This window comes from Panthera pardus, unplaced genomic scaffold, assembly GCF_024362965.1.
Source record: "Panthera pardus isolate Hobbes unplaced genomic scaffold, ASM2436296v1 HiC_scaffold_16, whole genome shotgun sequence".
Classification (NCBI taxonomy): Eukaryota; Metazoa; Chordata; class Mammalia; order Carnivora; family Felidae; genus Panthera; species Panthera pardus.
Window position 1 is genome coordinate 58679253 of NW_026526721.1, and position 17340 is coordinate 58696592.

General features: G+C 40.6%; 1 pseudogene; it reads right to left on the reverse strand.

The window, feature by feature from the left end:
• Positions 1–16192: 16192 nt before the first annotated feature.
• On the reverse strand, positions 16193–16608 carry LOC109266272 (uncharacterized; annotated as a pseudogene).
• Between the last annotated feature and the right edge of the window lie 732 nt (positions 16609–17340).

Below are 17340 nucleotides of genomic sequence, written 5' to 3' on the forward strand. Positions count from 1 at the left end.
AATTGAACCACCTTCCAGTACATTTGGGGATTTCCAAATCAAGTCTATATTGTTAGCAAATTTTCTGTTACCCCCAATATTATTTTGAGGAGAAGAGCTTTTAAAACATTAGCTGTTATTTTGGATTATTCTCCTTTCAATCAGGAGACCTAAAAACTTCTGGGAGAGGTGACATAGGGTGAGATAGAGAGGTATGAGATCATGATCAAATGTTCATTTTCATATGGACATCATGAAGAGTGAGAGTGGAAGTCATGAATTGCTTGATGGAACATCTCCTGTGGAAATAGAGTGCCTGTTGGGCAGTTGGTAACCCGAGAGGAAGTACACCAGGTGGATTACAGAAGAAATCCATTGAGAGGGTGTGAAATTTGATTTCATTCTCCCAGAGCAGGGGAAAGGAGCGAGGAAGAAAAGAAGCAAGCTGAAGTTTCCTCCTCTAGAGTGAAGCAACTCAATGATTATGCTACGAACTCTTGATATCATCATATAAAAGGGTTTATGTGCCTCAGATGAAAAGTTAGCTTGGGATCAAAGACAGGTGAAAGTTTCAGGATTCTTATTGAACTTTATGCTCCCTACCTTTCATGCCGCAAAGATGGACTGGAGTCTCTAAAGCCAAGAAGATGCATTTTGCCACAACTAACTCATCTTGGGCATGAAACCCCAAAATTATGATTTTTCTAACAGCTTTCCATAGCCATTATGAAAAATATGATAGTTACACGATGTAAGCCAAGCAGCTAGGGTTTATTCTGTTAAGTTTCAATTTTTAATATAAATAAATTTGATCAGGAGTCTTGTCATTAAATACAATATTCTTCTTATATGTTATTCAAATATCACCACTGTCTGTCTAGTTACTGCCCTGGCACAGGGTCCAGAATACTTAGGGAAAAGTCAAAAGTTTGATCTCAGGTCAGCTGGCATTTTTCTTCTTCTTTTTTTTTCAATGTTTATTTATTTTTGAGAGAGAGACTGAGTGTGAGTGGGAGAGGGGCAGAGAGAGAGGGAGACACAGAATCTGAAGCAGGCTTCAGGCTCTGAGCTGTCAGCACAGAGCCTGACACGGGGCTCGAACCCAGGAACCGTGAGATCATGACCTGAGCCGAAGTTGGAAGCTTAACCCACTGAGCCACCCAGGCACCCCCCACTGGCCTTTCTTAACTCAATGTCACAGTTAAGGATGAATGAGAGCTGCTGCACCTAAAATGTTTGTAGTTTTTCCAGTCTTCTTATGGCTGCTAACTGCTACGGTCAGCATTCCCATAATCAATACCCACACTTCTAGATGGAGGTTTTGCTTATAGATTCATTCAACAAATATTTATTGAGCAATATGCTAGGCACCAGGCCCAGTCCTGGGAATTAGGAGACAAATAAGAGAAAAGGGAACAAACATTTGAGAGCCTCAGCTGCTCCACGTACTGTGCCAACCAACTTCCAGGCAAGAGATCTTTTTATTCTAAATCAACCCTGTGATGTGCACATCACTGTCCCCATATTTCCTTTAAAAATAAAAATCCACGATTTTAAAAGTTAAAGTATTATGTGATCATTATAGAGAATATGGAAAATATGGAAAGGTACAAAGGAGAAAATTAAGAGCATTCCTAATAGCTACCCCTGGAAAATTAAGAGCATTCCTAATAGTACCCCTAATAGTAAGTACTATTAACTTGGGGGGTCTTTTCCATATGTGTGTTAAGACCAGTCTGTGCCTGAAAGACTGTAATGAGGAGAAGTGGTCTTTGCAGAGATATTGGTGGAGATTAGAAACTGGAGGCTTAGAGCTAACTTTGCTGTTGATAGGAGATTTTTGAGAGATTTGTTCTCCCACTCCCATGCCCACCCTCTGCCTTTCAGCCATACTTGAAAACTCCTCATCTTCATTTAAGCCTGAGGAAATATTCCCTCTGGCAACTCTTCTGTGACATTCCTGCCATACATTCACCCCCTAGTTAGGTCCCCCAGTCTGTGCTCCTGGTGCCCTTATGTTGCTCTATTCTAATTGTAACAAAATATTAGCTCCTACTGCCCTCATGTCCCTTTCTCCCACAGTATTGCAGGGAAGATTGAGCAGTGCCTTTCTCTTATTTATTGTTACATCTTCACTACTTACCAAAGTATCAGGTATAGAAAATGTTCTTTGGATTAACTGAATGAAAGGAAAGTTATGCATAAAGACCCAAGATTCTATGGGAATTCTGTCAGGACCAGAGACCATGAAAGTAGTCCAGGAGCTGTTGGTGCATGTGTTGATGGGGCAGAGGAGGGAGACAAGGGCAGAACACGATGAGGAGCAAGGTGACCCAGAAATTCAGTGTGGAACTTGGGGAAGAGGCTAAAGAGTGTACTGGTGGACTTAATTTACACAATAGAGAAACTTCTGAAATGTCACTTTTTTGGGAAATGGATTCATTTTCCTGTTGGCATACACCATAAATTCCAAGTCGTGGATACACAGACACAAGTCTACAATTAGCATTAAAAAAATCATATTTAAGAGGGCCCAAAGGCTTTAAAAGAAAAGAATATCTGAAAATGACTCTATAATAGTCATAATCTCATACAATAAGTCAAATACATTATCAAATGTTCAGCAACAGAGAGAACCGAGAAACTTCCTGGAATCAGGAAATGTGGGAAAGAATAAATCTCTTTATTTCTGGAGAAACGCTTAAGACTTTTTTTTTTTTTTTTTTTTTTTTTTTAAGGAATTCATTAAAAGGAGCACTCTTAGGCAAGTGTTTTCTTATGATATCATTTACTTCCTGGCTTCTTTCCAAACCAGATGAGAAGTATCAATTGAGAAGTCTAAAGTCTGCTGCTTGGAATTTTCTTGCATTCATACAGATGCAGTTGTTTTATGAGTTCTGTCCTCTCTACTGTTATTTGCTTTAGTATTCCCCAGGCTTTGTGGATTTAAGCAGCGGCAGGGCTGGCAGGGCATTAGCAATGACCTAATCCGGCTCCATCACTGTGCAGTGGAGGGAAACAACGGGGAGAAGAGCCTTCCTAAGTACACACGCCAGTTGCAGGCAACTCCAGCCTAGGCCTCTGGACGCTCTGCCCTTCAGGGTCCTTAGCCTAGACCATACAGTCTAGAATGAACAGTGTTTGTATGTGTTTCGGGAAAGGAGGGTGAGGCAATGCTCAGGACTCCAGATAGACCTATCACTTATGTGGCCATGGCCACCATCAGGCCGTGTGTCTTAAACAGTCAAAGGGAGTACAACATTCTAGCACTGTGGTGAGGGGGCTTGAAATGTTGCCCGCTATCTGCAAAAGAGCTTGTGACAGCTTGAAGGAACTCAAAATCTGGAATCACGATCCTAAGTGATTATCCTAAAAAGGAAGAAAGAAAAGTGACAGGGGAAGGGTTTAGAATGATATTAATTCCTACTTTAAATTGAATTTACAGAATTGGATCTGCATCAGATCAGCATTTGGAACCATATATTTTCTACCTTCTTTAGAGTGCATTTTGAGAATATCAGTAATACCAGAAAAAGTTAACATCAGACCAAAAAAGGAAGACCTCCCTAAATCTCCCCACACAGGCACAACTCCCATTAAAAAAGAAAAAGATAAGATACTGAAGTCAGACTTGGAAAAAGAAACAGCCGGGTCATTGCACCACCTCGAGTCTGTCCTCTGGGATGTTGAGTCACATAATAGAACTTGTGAAGCATGCAAATGAATATAGGCTCAGCATATATGACCTACGAAGATGAGTATATGTGAAACCACCTAGGGGGTGATAGCATGCGATGAACGGCAAAGAACTAAGCCAGCTCTTCTATGCTGAGTGAATTCAGAGAGCCAACTTTCATCCTTTTATGAAGTCAAAATAGAGCTGGGACTGGGCCATGTGCCTGGCTAGCTCGCCCCTGGAGCTCGGCACCTCTGGGCTCTGGCTTCACAGAGAAAAGCAAGGAACAATATAGTCCTCGTAGTCTTTTGGCCCCAAAGATCCTCAAACCCATTCCTAATCTGTCAGGGTGCTAATCTGTTTTGAACATTCAGTCTTTCTTTCCAGAAAGTCTTCCCAGAGTAGCCCAAACCTTCCACCAAACTGCCAGCGTGGCCTGACTTCTGGGTTCCTTCAGTTGGAATTCTACTGCACATACATCTGGCTGGCTGGTCTGTTTCCCCGTTAATTTGGAAGCTGCTTGACAGAGATCTGACTCCTGATGTGTATATTGGTCACTGGTCTGCTGCACTTCGCTCCGTGAGTGTCCATAAAAAGATACGGCTTTATATATGATAAAAGAAGAAGCTTCCACAGCATTAGGGCTCTCTAAGCTCTCCTAAAACTACAGCTGCAATACAGACTTTGAGGTAGTGAGGACTGTGGGGAGCAAAGGGGCCACAAGGAGAAGATTATGATTTAAAGGACCCTGAGAAATTCATTTGTGTTATCTACTTTTAATCTCATATGATTGTCACACATGTAAAATGAGACCTGTTTACTCTTGTTCTGAAGCCAGTTGCAGCCAAGACATTTAAATCACATCACTCTGAGTCAAAAAGTTTTCGAAAATTCACCAGACCTTTGTTGAAATTTCCTTAAAATTCTAAAAATCCTCTGTAGACATCTTTTCTTCTTTCCAAGTTTCACAGAGATAAGGGCACCTTCTCTCAAATTGTGGCAAACAAAATCCCCCATCTACTTATACACTGAGGTATTGAAGAGCAGGTTAAACTTACAAAGGGGATTCATGTAAATTATCTCACTGTTTAGCTCAGTGAACATGTAGTGAGCACCTGCTGTATACCAGTCACTGTTCTAAACTTTGTGAGTACACAACCCCTGCCTATCGATGATGAAAATAGCACAGCAGACAATTTAATTGTCTCATTTTATAGGAAAGAATCTACACGCAGAGATTAAGAAGGACATTTTGCTGGTAGCAGTGGTAACATCTGAACTAGTCCCAGGACCATGTAACTTTTGGATCATTACTCTCCAGGTGTCTATCCAAGAGTGTGTGTTTCACAGATTGAAAAACAGGCGCTATTAAAAAACAAAAACAGCAAAGTCCTTTCAGTTATACTTGATTGGAATTCCTAAACTGGCATAAAAATAATAGTTACAGCCAACTGATTTGAAGCGGTTTTCTGTATGGTATCTTTATTCCACTGAGCCTCGGTCCCAGTGCTATCCAGTACAACTTTCCAAAAACATGGCAATATTCCGTGTTGTCTGCTAAGGTGGTCATTAGCCACGGGCAACTGTTGAGCCCTTGAAATCCAGCTAGTTGCAACTGAAGAACTGAGTTATTACACTGTATTATGTTGTAACGAATTTAAACTTAAATAGCCACATGAGGCTCTATAGTGTGCAAATTATGGCAACACTAAGGATAGCCAGAGAATTTTGTATCTTTCACAGGAGACTATTTCCTTTGACAGATAGAAGGGATATTTAACAGATATTTAACTTGTTTTATTATTTTGTGGGGTGAGGTAAAGTGCAGTAGAAAAAGAAACAGACAGGTAAAGACGCTGATAGGTGAAACCCAAAAGGATGCAGCCTTTACGAGACAAAATAATTGAGTAAGATGGTGACTGCCATCTCACATGCCAATCACTGGTAGGAAAAAGATCTCTTTCTGCAAAGACAGTTCTACACTTACAGTCTTGGGAAAAAGAAGCTTGTGCTTACAGAAGCTTACAGAAGCCTATTTCTAAATGAATCGACATGGCTAATTTTATCCATTCAAGCCTACACATATTACTGAATATTAATAAACACCGTGGTCTAAAATGACTTGGTCGAATGTGGAAGGGAGAGAGTTCGTTCTTTTTTCCCCTTAATAAGAGACACACAAACCTGAAACTTTGAGTCTTTGACCTTACACAGAAGTGCGATTTCAGCCCTTAAAGACTCAGGTGTCCGCTCAACAGACGGCAAAACTATCTTTTTCTGTCACTGATCCTCATAATCCTCTGACTTGCACATGTGGTAAACGAGGATTTTTCTAGTAAAAGTACACCTGCTTTTTCGTATTTATTTGGCATTTCTGCACCGTGAAGATATTCGAGCTGCTCATTGTGACCCACTTCCACGGTTAGCTCTGCCTCTGAGCTGAGGCTGCTCCAGAGACCAACCAATCCAAACATACACTTTTCTTTTACCCAGGAGAATAGTTACCATGTTACAGAATGTTTTACTCTTGCTTCAAAGAATTCTAGTTGGAGTCCAAATAAACATTTCCTTATGAAAAGAGAATGTCACGAGAAGAAACAATGGAAAGATATATCTGAGCCTGAACACAGACTTTCAGTGAAAATTCTGTTTTTTCAATAAATTCTAAAAATTACCAGACACATTCAGAAACAGGATGCTAACACACAAAGATGACTAAAAATAAAAAGAAGTATTTCAAGAAGTGACCATCGGCATGGTAAGGTCACTCCTACCCATAACAGAACAAGAAAGTCCCTCCTATTCCAAAGTATTTTCCCCACCCATTAAGCTACCCACGGCCTTCCGTTTTCACATTTCTTTAATTTGTTATGTTTAGGGCTGTAACTTTAAACCATTATGTAGAAGGAATAGTATATTAACCATTTGTAAACATTTTTACTAGAGTGTATGTAACAATTACGTAAAATAACTGATGTAATAACATCCAGGTCAGATAAGTTCCAGTGGGTAGGAGCTTATCTTAAATTAGATTCCCCCAGAAGCATATGCTGAGACAAAGATTTACGTTATAGTAATTTATATGATATCAGATCAAAGGAATCACTGGTAGGGGAATGGGGAAGTGAAACAGGGAAAAGAAAAAAGCAATAGAGGGTGTAATAATGAGCAATTAATGACTGTAGCAACTGGGGCTTACCCCATGGGGGACCTCTAGGATTACACAGCACATCTCAGACTTTTCTCAACCAAGGTATAAGGAGCTGGGGTATTTATTCACCAGTTGCTGTTCATCATTGCTTCATCAGATTGCTTCATCATTGCTTCATCATCTGTTCATCAGATGCTCCAGGGCATGGTCTCCCCCAAGTACCTCTAGTGTCCCACTTGTATGGAGCTGAATGACCTGAGTCTCAGGGGTTTGAAGAAGAAAGCTTTCAGCACATAAGAGATTGATGAGTGCTGAGGGGACATAGACTGGTTCCAGCAGTGCCTGCTGCAGCATCACTAGGATTCCCTTGGGATTTATGTTGTATTGACTCAGTCCTGTCATGAATCCTTCAAGGAAGTGATTCGTTAGAACTTCAAAAGAGAAAAGAAAAAAAGACAACGGGAAGGTTGATGGGGCGGGACACAGTCTCCTTTGGTACAATTGGTTCCAAAGTCATGGTTGGTAATTATTACCTCCATCCTCTACCACTTGTTGATCAGTCCATCTGGTCTTAGCTGCTTGCTTGGTGTCCCAGCCTAGACCTTCAGCCTTGAGGGATCTGATCCCTAACTGCCATGCTCTTGTCAAACTAAGACTGCTTAAATTGCCTGCTCATGGTTATCACCACGTATGAAGTCAATAAAAGTGCCCCAGTGAATGTCCTGGGTTCCAGGTGTTTTCTTATTCACATCTTCACTATGAAATCAAAACAAACAAACAAACAAAATAACCAAATCAACAGGGGCCCCTGGGTGGCTCAGTTGGTTAAGCGCCCGGCTTATGATTTCTGCTCAGGTCATGATCTCACGGTTGAGAGATTGAGTCCTGCTTCAGGCTCTGTGGTGCTGAGCATGTAGCTGCTTGGGATTCTCTGTTTCCTCTGTCTCTGCCTCTCCCCCACTCACACATGTTTGTGCTCTCTCTCTCTCTCTCTCTCTCTCTCTCTCAAAAATGAATATTAAAAAAATGCTTTTAATAAAACAAAGAAACAAAATAAACTAACAAACAAAAAACCATCTAAGCAAAGGGACTGGAAGAACTTCCGGGTTGGTACACACATTAATGTGGTGGGAGGGTAGCATCCATGGAGAGGGCACGGAAACTCCCTTTCTCCCCTCCACCCCAGCCCCAATACCTCCAACTTGCTGTTCCTGTGTTGTGTCTTTTATAACAAACCAGTAATAGTAAGTAAAGTGCTTTCCTGAGTTCTGTGAGGCATTGTAGCAAATTATTAAATGTGAGGAGGTTTATAGCCAGTTTCTCAGATACAGGTGGCAACCAGGAACTTGGGACAGGAGTCTGAAGCTAGGGTCATCTTGTGGGACTGAGCCCTTAAACCTGTGGTTTAACCCTGGGTTAGTGTCAGATACAAATTGTAGCACACACAGATGGTATTCAAAGAGTTGGAGAACTGGTTGTTAGTGTGGAAAAAACCCACACATTTGGTGTCAGAGGTATTTACAAGTAAAAATAGCTCAGATTATATATTTTGGAAAGAAGTCCTTTATTAGAGCTGTGTGTTGCAAACATTCTATTCTATTTGGTAGCTTGCCTTTTTGCTTCCTTTTGAAGAACAAATGTTTTCAATTTTGATGATGTCCAATTTTATAAATTTTTAAAAAATGGTTTATGCTGTCTGCAGTCTATCTGAGAACTCTTTGCCTATGCCACAGTACCAAACCTTTCCTCCTACATTTCTTCCTGATGTTTTATAATTTTAGATTTTATATTTAGACCTTTGGCCTATTGCAGATTTATTTTTGTGTATGTTGTGAAGTCAGAATTGTTTATTAGCTTTTCTCATATAAGTATCCAACATCAACGTTTTGGACAGATTTTTTTTTTCTTATTAAGTCAACTCAGCATCTTTGTAATAAAGCAATTGACTTTACAGGGGAGCCTGGGTGGCTCAGTCGGTTCAGTGTCCGACTTAGGCTCAGGTCATGATCTCAGGGTTCGTGAATTTGAGCCCCGTGTCAGGCTCTGTGCTGACAGCTCGGAGCCTGGAGCCTGTTTCAAATTCTGTCTGTCTGTCTGTCTCTCTCTCTCTCAAAAAGAAACATTAAAAAAAATTGTTAAAAAACAATTGACCATATATGTGTGGGCCTATTTCTAGACCCTATTCTGATCTCTCTTTATCTATCATCTATCTATCTATCATCTATCTATCTATCTATCTATTTAGTACGTCTTGAAATCAAGTTAGATAAGTCCCACAACTTTATTCTTTTTTTTATAAATTGCTTAAATTATTTTACTTCTTTTGCACTTCCACATATAATTTTGAATCAGTTCTCTAGTTTCTACAAAAACACTTTGCTGGAATTTTTATTGATATTTTATTGACAAACTTGGGGATATGAAATCTTAATGATATCATCTACCCCATAATCATGGCATACTCTTCCAATGACTTAGGCCTTCTCAGATTTTTCTTAGTGACATACCATGTGTACTTGAAAATATGTGTAGTATGGTTTTGTTTTTTTTAAATCTATTCTGCTCAGCTCTGCCTTTTAACTGGAACATTTAGACATCAGCATTATCCACTGTCTCCTATTAGTGCCCCAGGATTGTTCCCAGGGTCATTAACCCCCTGACATTCTTGGTCTGTCCCTCCTGCCAGGCTGAGCATTTTTAGCTTTCAGTAAGAAGCTGTCAGTGTGTAGAGGAAGGATGAGGGCCAAAGAGATGTAGGAAGGGCTTTGACAATGTCTCCTTCAGAGGAAATGAATTTAAAAAAAAAAGGAAGTGTATTTTATTTCTTTGTCTGAAGCATGCAGTCGTGTTAGTTATGGGAAATAAGTCTCGAGATATCAGAAATGTGTGTGTTGAAAGGCTGAGGACAATGAGCCTTTAGGAAGACACCAAATAAAAAAAAAAAAAAAAGAAGAATAAGAAAGGGACACCGAAATCAGTCTTCCTTTTTTTAAAAGAGCTAACTTCAAGTATCTACCAAGTTTTATGCCTTTACTTCCAGTGTGAAACCACTCATCTATATTATTGAATTTAATATTTACAACAATCCTATGTGTTTGTTATTAGTTTACAAGTGAGGAAACTTGAGACTTAGAAAAGTAACATCCCACAGTGAGTAAGGACAGAGCCAATATTCCAACTGGGCTATGAGATGCCAGATCCTGTGCTAGGAGGGACCATGTAGGATAAGATTTGCCTGCTTCACAGACGTCCGTGTATCTGCCATGGGTGCTCTGTGGAATTCGTATCCTTCAGAAACCTGAATTCTGTTAATAGACTCTGGATAAACTGGGTGATCAAGAAAGGTTGCTCAATTCATGTTACAACTCCCCAGCACCCAGACAAGAGCCAGAATGGGGATCTCAAGAGAACTCAGAGTTGTCTTCTGCTGTGGGCCCTCAAGGGAAGGCCCCCGCACCTGTCCTGGGTGCTTTTGTGCCCCGTCCTTTAACATGAGCAGGGGGGAGCCTCTGCAGAATCCCTATCATTTCAACAGTGGCTGCTTGGGTCCAAGCTAGCTGTACAACCTCTAGGATGGGTCAGTTCATGGGGCCCAAGTGGAAGCTCTAAGCTTCCATGTGAAAGCTTAAGGCCCCAGGTGGTCTCTCTTGGGACTGCTGTTCCTTCAGATAGACCAATTTTCTGGCTTACAATATTCTTTGTTACAATTTATACTGACTCAGCTGTAGGCACTCTAGCTGACACATATGTGTTATCAGCTGAAGACTGTTAATTCCTCCTATAAATGTAATGCATCAGCTTTGGTCTGGGTCTGACTGGAAAATAAGTGAGCAAGTTCCCCTCTCCAAAATTATGTAGGAGTCACCAACCCACTGGTAGGAGGCCACCATATAATCTAAACATCACATACTGTTCACTGCTTTACTAGCCAAGCTTCAAATTGTGCCACCCAAGTTATTTTCTGTCTCCTTCTACCAACTCATACCCCTCCACTTTGCCTCAGAAATTTCTGTGAAATATGTAGCATGCAGCAAGAGCATCTCCGTTTTGTAACAAAAAAATTGAAGTCCAGGAAGAAAGAGTATCTTGTACAAGGTAAAGCTGGATCAGAACTCTGAAGCAGGAAGTCCTTATTGAGTGAACTTCACAGTAGAGTACAGTGCCTGGGGTGAACACTGTGGCCTGCCCATGTTTGGCCTATCCATACAATGGAATGAGAATTGTCAGTTCCACAGCGATGGTCTGACATCACTTTGAAAAAAGTTCTGCTTTCCCTGGACTTTCCATAGATCCTGTAACAGTGTCCTGTGGCTGCCATAAAAAATTTATCATGAACAGGGTGGCTTAAAGTAACGAAAATGTATTCTCTCACAATTCTGGAGGCCAGAAGCCCATCGTCAAAGTGTTAGCAGCCTTGGTTCTTTCTGGAGGTTCTGAGGGAGAACCATTCCATGGCTCCCTGTTAGCTTCTGGGGGCCTTCCAGCAATTACTAGTGCTCCTTGACTTCATTCCAGCTTCTGCCTCTATCTTCACCTCTCCCTCCCCTCTGTGTGTGTCTGTCCTCTGTGTGTCTCTTACAGGACAACTGCTATTTGGTTTGGGCCCCATCTGGATAATCTAGGATGATATCATCTCAAGATCTTTAACTTAATTACATCTGCAAAGACCTTTCTTCCAAGTAAAGTCACATTCACAGGTTCCAAGGATTAAGACATGGGCATATGTTTTTGAGGGGCCACCATTCACCCCACTATAGACCCTCTGTGTCCTATTCCTTAGGTTCATTTGCATTGCCTTGAGCTTGGTATACGCTGGAGCTGAGTTAAATATCAGAGGCCATCATTAATTTAAGTAAGAGAATGTTTAAGGAGTTTCCACTAGGTGAAAAGAATTGACCTAGGAGTTGGTGACATAAAAATAAATGGTATCCCGCTGCCCAGCGAACTGTAATCTACTAACAGGTGCACAAATAACTGACCTAGGACACTGGTAAAATTCAAGTACAGCAGCAGACATTATGCCATCATCATTTGGGAGATGTACTTATCATATATGAGCATTTTTAACAACAACCACCACAAAAATCTCTCCTAAAATCCCACTCACAGTTAAAGGAAATGCCATCATTTCCTTTGCCTTTGGTGTGAACTCACAATACGGGAGAAGGCATTACAGGAAGTTAGCAAACTTAAGACGTGTCAAACTTGACTCTTTGAAAACACTTTTTTGTTGTATAGATTAGAACTTCAGCCAATTTCATCTCTCTTTGATTCCTGCAGCCAGACACTCTTAAAGTAAATGTGGGGTTCAAAAAAAAATCTGTCACTGTATCAAGTAATCAACATCCTAAATAATTCCCAAAGGGCAATAAAGAATCCAAAGATGGGATGCAATAAATTAGCCCTATAAAAAAATTGCCACTCCTCGTTTTTTTTCCTATGAAGCTGACAAAGAAGTCCCTAGAAACAAGTACCAGTTTCCCCAGGGCTCTACATTTTCTGTTTTTAACAGACTGTCTCATCTCACCAACATTTTCTGTCAATATGAATTTCAAGAGTAATTCCACCCAAACAAGACCCTAAACTACCAGAATTTATAGGAATCACGGTCACTCGATGAATTGCATGTAAAAATGAAGAAGTATCAAATGCTTTTAATCCAACTCCATATTCCATTCTATTACCCAAGATATAGCATTTGGTGTATTCCTTCTATTATTCTGAACTCTCAGCTCAGCAAAGAGTGCGCCATTTTATAAGCAGAGTCTGTTCATTTTTTTCTTAACGTAATAACTTCTAAAAGATAGTGTTTGTGCGACCAGCAAAGGAGAAATAACAGTTTACACCTTTATGTATATATTTCTCAACTTCACAAGAAACGTTAGAAAAGGTTTAACCCTCTATAATTCTCGCAGAATAAAGCTTAAGAGCAAGACCTGAGCGAAGTAGTGTGTTCTACCACCATTCTATTGGCATGGGCTACAACTGAGATCAAAGCCCAAGACATCTTAGATTGGGCTTCCCAAAAGGAGAGAGAGAGAGAATGGGGGGGGGGGGGCAGGAAGGGGGAGAGAGGGAAGGGGGAAAGGGAGAAAGAATACTTTTTGAATTGGGTAAATGTCCTAATCGAAGGCCTCACTTGCCAAAGCTGCTGGCAAGGGCAGTGTTTCAGAGAAAGGAATCAGGATGGAAGCATCCCTAATAAGGGACTTGATTCAGATTCTAACTTAAAATTGCATTCCCAGACCCAAGAGAAGGATGATCTCCTGGTTGATTCTCTCTGCTGTTGTCATGACCGGAATTCTTCTGGTTCACATCCATGCTTAATTGGTTGGTTGCATTTGATCTGAGACCGTGAATCCCACTAAATGATTATTTCCTTTAAGAAAGGCTCCCTGCGAGAACGCCACTCTGGCATTACTCCAGATAGGAAGCTGCCTTGTGTCTTTTGCTTCTTTTACAGTAATGCATTTCTTCCCCCCTAAGTAAGTCTCCATATGTCCTTCCCAGTCCCCCTTATGATTCTTCTTTGGCCTTCTGTCATATTGCAGAAAACTTCTAAGTTGTCATCTGGAGATTTCTTTACTCAGAATTGTTTATCCCCAAGATCACAAGAGCATGGGAGGTTTACCCAGACCCTTACCACTTTTCTCTTCTAGGGTGCTCTCTAGGCACCTTCATTATAGCTGCAGCTACAGCAGCATTTCTTCTGTATGTGGCCTTGAATCTTTGATATTTGTTTAATGAAATGGCCATACATGTTCCCAGATGCTTAGCTTTCTTGGGACACTTTCAAAGTGCTTTGTGCCCTCAGATTTAGTTTATTCAGTCTGCAAAAAGTTGTGCTCCTTAGACCTCTCTGGGTCACTGCTACCAGTCTCTATCATCTATGAGGAAATCAGCAAAGCCCTGGGTCACAAGGACTATTCTCATTTGCCCATCGCTTCATGATTCCAAATATCATCCAGTGAAAGACTGGAAGGCCATAATACTTCTCTCTCCATTGTGCCTTGAGGGCTGAGCTAGCACATACAGAATAGAACTGGTTTTGTTTGTTTGTTTGCTTGTTTGTTTGTTTGCTTTTAAGCAAGTATAATGTACAGACACTATTGGTGGAAGACTAGAGAGGGGCAGAGATAGTGGTTTCCTTTGACCGAATGATCACGCTCATATGTGTGGTTCAGGCATATTTGCTTTTTGTTTCTTCTGTGCGTTCTTTTTAGTGAGTTTGTCTCAGAGTGCAAGATTTAAACGGTCCAGGCACACAGTGTCTTCTTGGAGGACCTGTGGATCCCAACAGCATGAAGTCATGATTGCTCAATTCACATGCGAAGATGAATGTAATGAGAAGAATCTCCCAGAGCCGAGGCTAGTTAAAAAAGAAAAGTTGTGAAGACGGCAAGTTTTGAGGTCAAGCCTGGCTTCTCTGTTTCTGTAGCCCTCTTCTTGAATTTACTTTAGGTCTGCTTTATTGTAGTGCTTTTTTATGACAAAGAGAAAGCTTCTCTCTGGACACAGACTTTCAAAGATCAGAACTCTTCAGTCACTGCTATTAACTACTCTATAACCTCAATAATTAAGCCTTTTACTCTGGTCACTTTCTTTCACTAGGGAATTTATGTCAATCCAAGAAAAACAAAAGAGCTAGAAATTTCATCTGTGTTTCATATAATGGGGAGAAAAAGGAAAATGGAATTGAGCCTAAAAAGATGGCTCCAGGGCACCTGGGTGGATCAGTTGGCTAAACATCTGACTCTTGGTTTCAGCTCAGGTCATGATGTGACAGTTCATGAGATCGAGCCCTGCATCAGGCTCTATGCTGACAGTGAGGAGCCTGCTTGGGATTCTCTCTCTCCCTCTCTCTCTCTCTCTCTCTCTGCCTCTCCCATGTCTCTCTCTCTCTCAAAATAAATAAGCAAGCTTAAAAAAAAAAGATGGTTCCAAATGAAGGTATGTGTTAGAGTAAGGCACTCCTCAAATATACAATACATTCTAATCTGAAGAAATATTTAGATGTAAAATAAACCAGCATGAGCAAAAGTTTGAGATAGTTGAAATGTTTCCTTCTGAGACTGGAAATAATTCTCTGGTGGGTACTTTTACTTAAAAATAGAGTATACTGAGTTTGCTTTTCATGATAAAACCAGTTCATGATCACTAGGAAAATTGAAAAATATAAAAAAGAAGGGAGGAAAAAAACCTACTTACAGTCCCCACTAGATTGGAAATCATTTAGGGCATAGATGGGATTTTGTAAAAAAAAACAAAAAACAAAAAAAACACAGCCTTTGGGATCAGAAAGATCTGGATTTAATTCCAGTTCTAAGTTTCATGACCTTAGGCAAATTCCTTCAATTTGAGCAGATGCTTGATAAATGCAAGATGAGCCAAAAAAAAAAAAAAAAAAAAAAAAAAAAAAAAAGGAAAAAAAGCCTGATAATTTTTACATACCAGAGTCATTAGAGAGGAAACTCTCTTTTCTTTTTCATATGTGGCACTGGTTTAGGATCCGTGTTTAACAATCTTTAATGTTCTTGTTTGGGCTTCTTTGTTCTTTATTGTTGTGAGCTGAACTCTGCATTCCTGGCTTTCTCAATTGGCAATCCCATAATGGCCTTATTCTAGCTGTTTTATGGGGTTTTTTTGTTTGTTTGTTTTTTGTTTTTTAAGTAATCTCTACACCCAATGCAGGGCTTGAACTCACAACCCCAAGATGAAAAGTCAGGTGCTCTACTGACTGATTCAATCAGATGCCCCTATTTTATCTCACAACTTTTCTCACTGTAGCTCTTGCCTTTCTCCCCCAGTGCCTCCTTTACCTCTTTGAAACAACTTCAGTCTTGACCTACCAGGCTCAACCGCACCAGTGATGTCTCACTCTCTAACTAGAAAGAGGACAGGCAACCCTTGAACTTGAGCCTGCAAGTCCTTTTTCATTCTTGAAGTAAATGAAAGCTAAAACAGAAATGGCTGATGGGCACCTGGCTGGCTTCAGTTGGTTAAGCCTCCAACTTCGACTCAGGTCATGATCTCATGGCTGCTGATTTCAAGTCCCACATCAGGCTCTGTGCTGACAGCTCACAGCCTGGAGCCTGCTTCGGATTCTGTGTCTCCCTCTGTCTTCCCCCTCTGCTGTTTGCCCTCTGTCTCTCACATTGTCTCAAAAATAAATAAACGTTAAAAAAAAATTCACACAAATGAAAATGGAAAAACTGCCAATACCTGATTTCTGTCCCCTATTTTTCCATTTGCAATCATATACTTAGGTACCTTTTGTTCCCATGGAAAAAAAAATATCTAAAGTTCAGACCTACCAATAACAGGAAGAAAAGAAAAAAAAAAGCTTTTTTTTTTTTTTTTTTTTTTCAAGAATGAAATGTTTTTCCATCAGAGAGGATTCTTAAGCACGTTCTCCACGTATGCGGCCTGCTAGCTGGATGTCTTTTGGCATAATTGTTACACGTTTGGCATGGATAGCACACAGATTGGTGCCTTCAAAGCAGCCCGCCAGATAGGCCTCGCTTGCCCCCTGAAAAGCACCGATAGCCACGTTCTGGAAGCACAGATCTGCTTTGAAGTCCAGAGCAATTTCTCGCACCAGACACTGGAAAGGAAGTTTGCGGATCAGAAGTTCAGTGGACTTCTGATGACGTCACCGAGGGCCAAGTTACCAGGCCTGTAACGATAAGGTTTCTTCACCCCTCCCAGTAGAGGGCGCAGTCTTGTGAGCCTGGCTTTTGTAGCCAGTTGCTTCCTCAGTACCACCGGTCGATGTGTGGGCAGTCTGCTTTCTACAAGTCATGGTACTGAGACCTCCTTGCTGACCCCCTTTCTCCTTCGGCTGGAGCTCAGTGAGCTAGAGGTCGTACTGGCGTTAGCCAGCGACGGCCACTTGACAATAAATTATTTAAAAAATAAATAAGAGATGGCAGAGAAGGAATAAATTCTAGGGATAGCAAAAATTGTAATAAATTTTAAAAAAATAATATTTTTTTCTCTGTTAAAAAAAAAAAAAAAAAGAACAACTGGAGACCCGTTTCTTTCCTGGATTGAGTGTAATGAAGGGGTGAGCCATTCATTTGGTTTTTTTGTTGTTGTTGCTGTTTTTACATAGCTGCTTATTTTAGAGTTTCTGTTTTTGAGTACATACTTTTTTAAGATTAATCTCTACACCCAGCATGGTGCTTGACAACCCCAAGACCAAGAGCCACATGCTCTACCCACCGAACCAGCCAGGTGCCCTGCTTTTGAATATTTCAATTAATAATAGCATAAATACATAGAGCCCCCAGTGTTAGGTTAGATGACAAGCAGCTACAATTCAAACATGAAAAAATCTTATGTTTTATGTTCTTAGTCACCTGTAATCGCTTGATCTACAGAGGCTGCAAGCTTCTTTCCTGAGGAAGTGTCCAGTTAAACCACATGCTGAATTGTGCAAGGAGATCATGTGTGGTTCATTTGCCTTTTGATCTCTGGCAGTATCTTCAGAATATAGTCCAAGCTGCTGAGCTGAAGCCATGGGTCTCTTTAA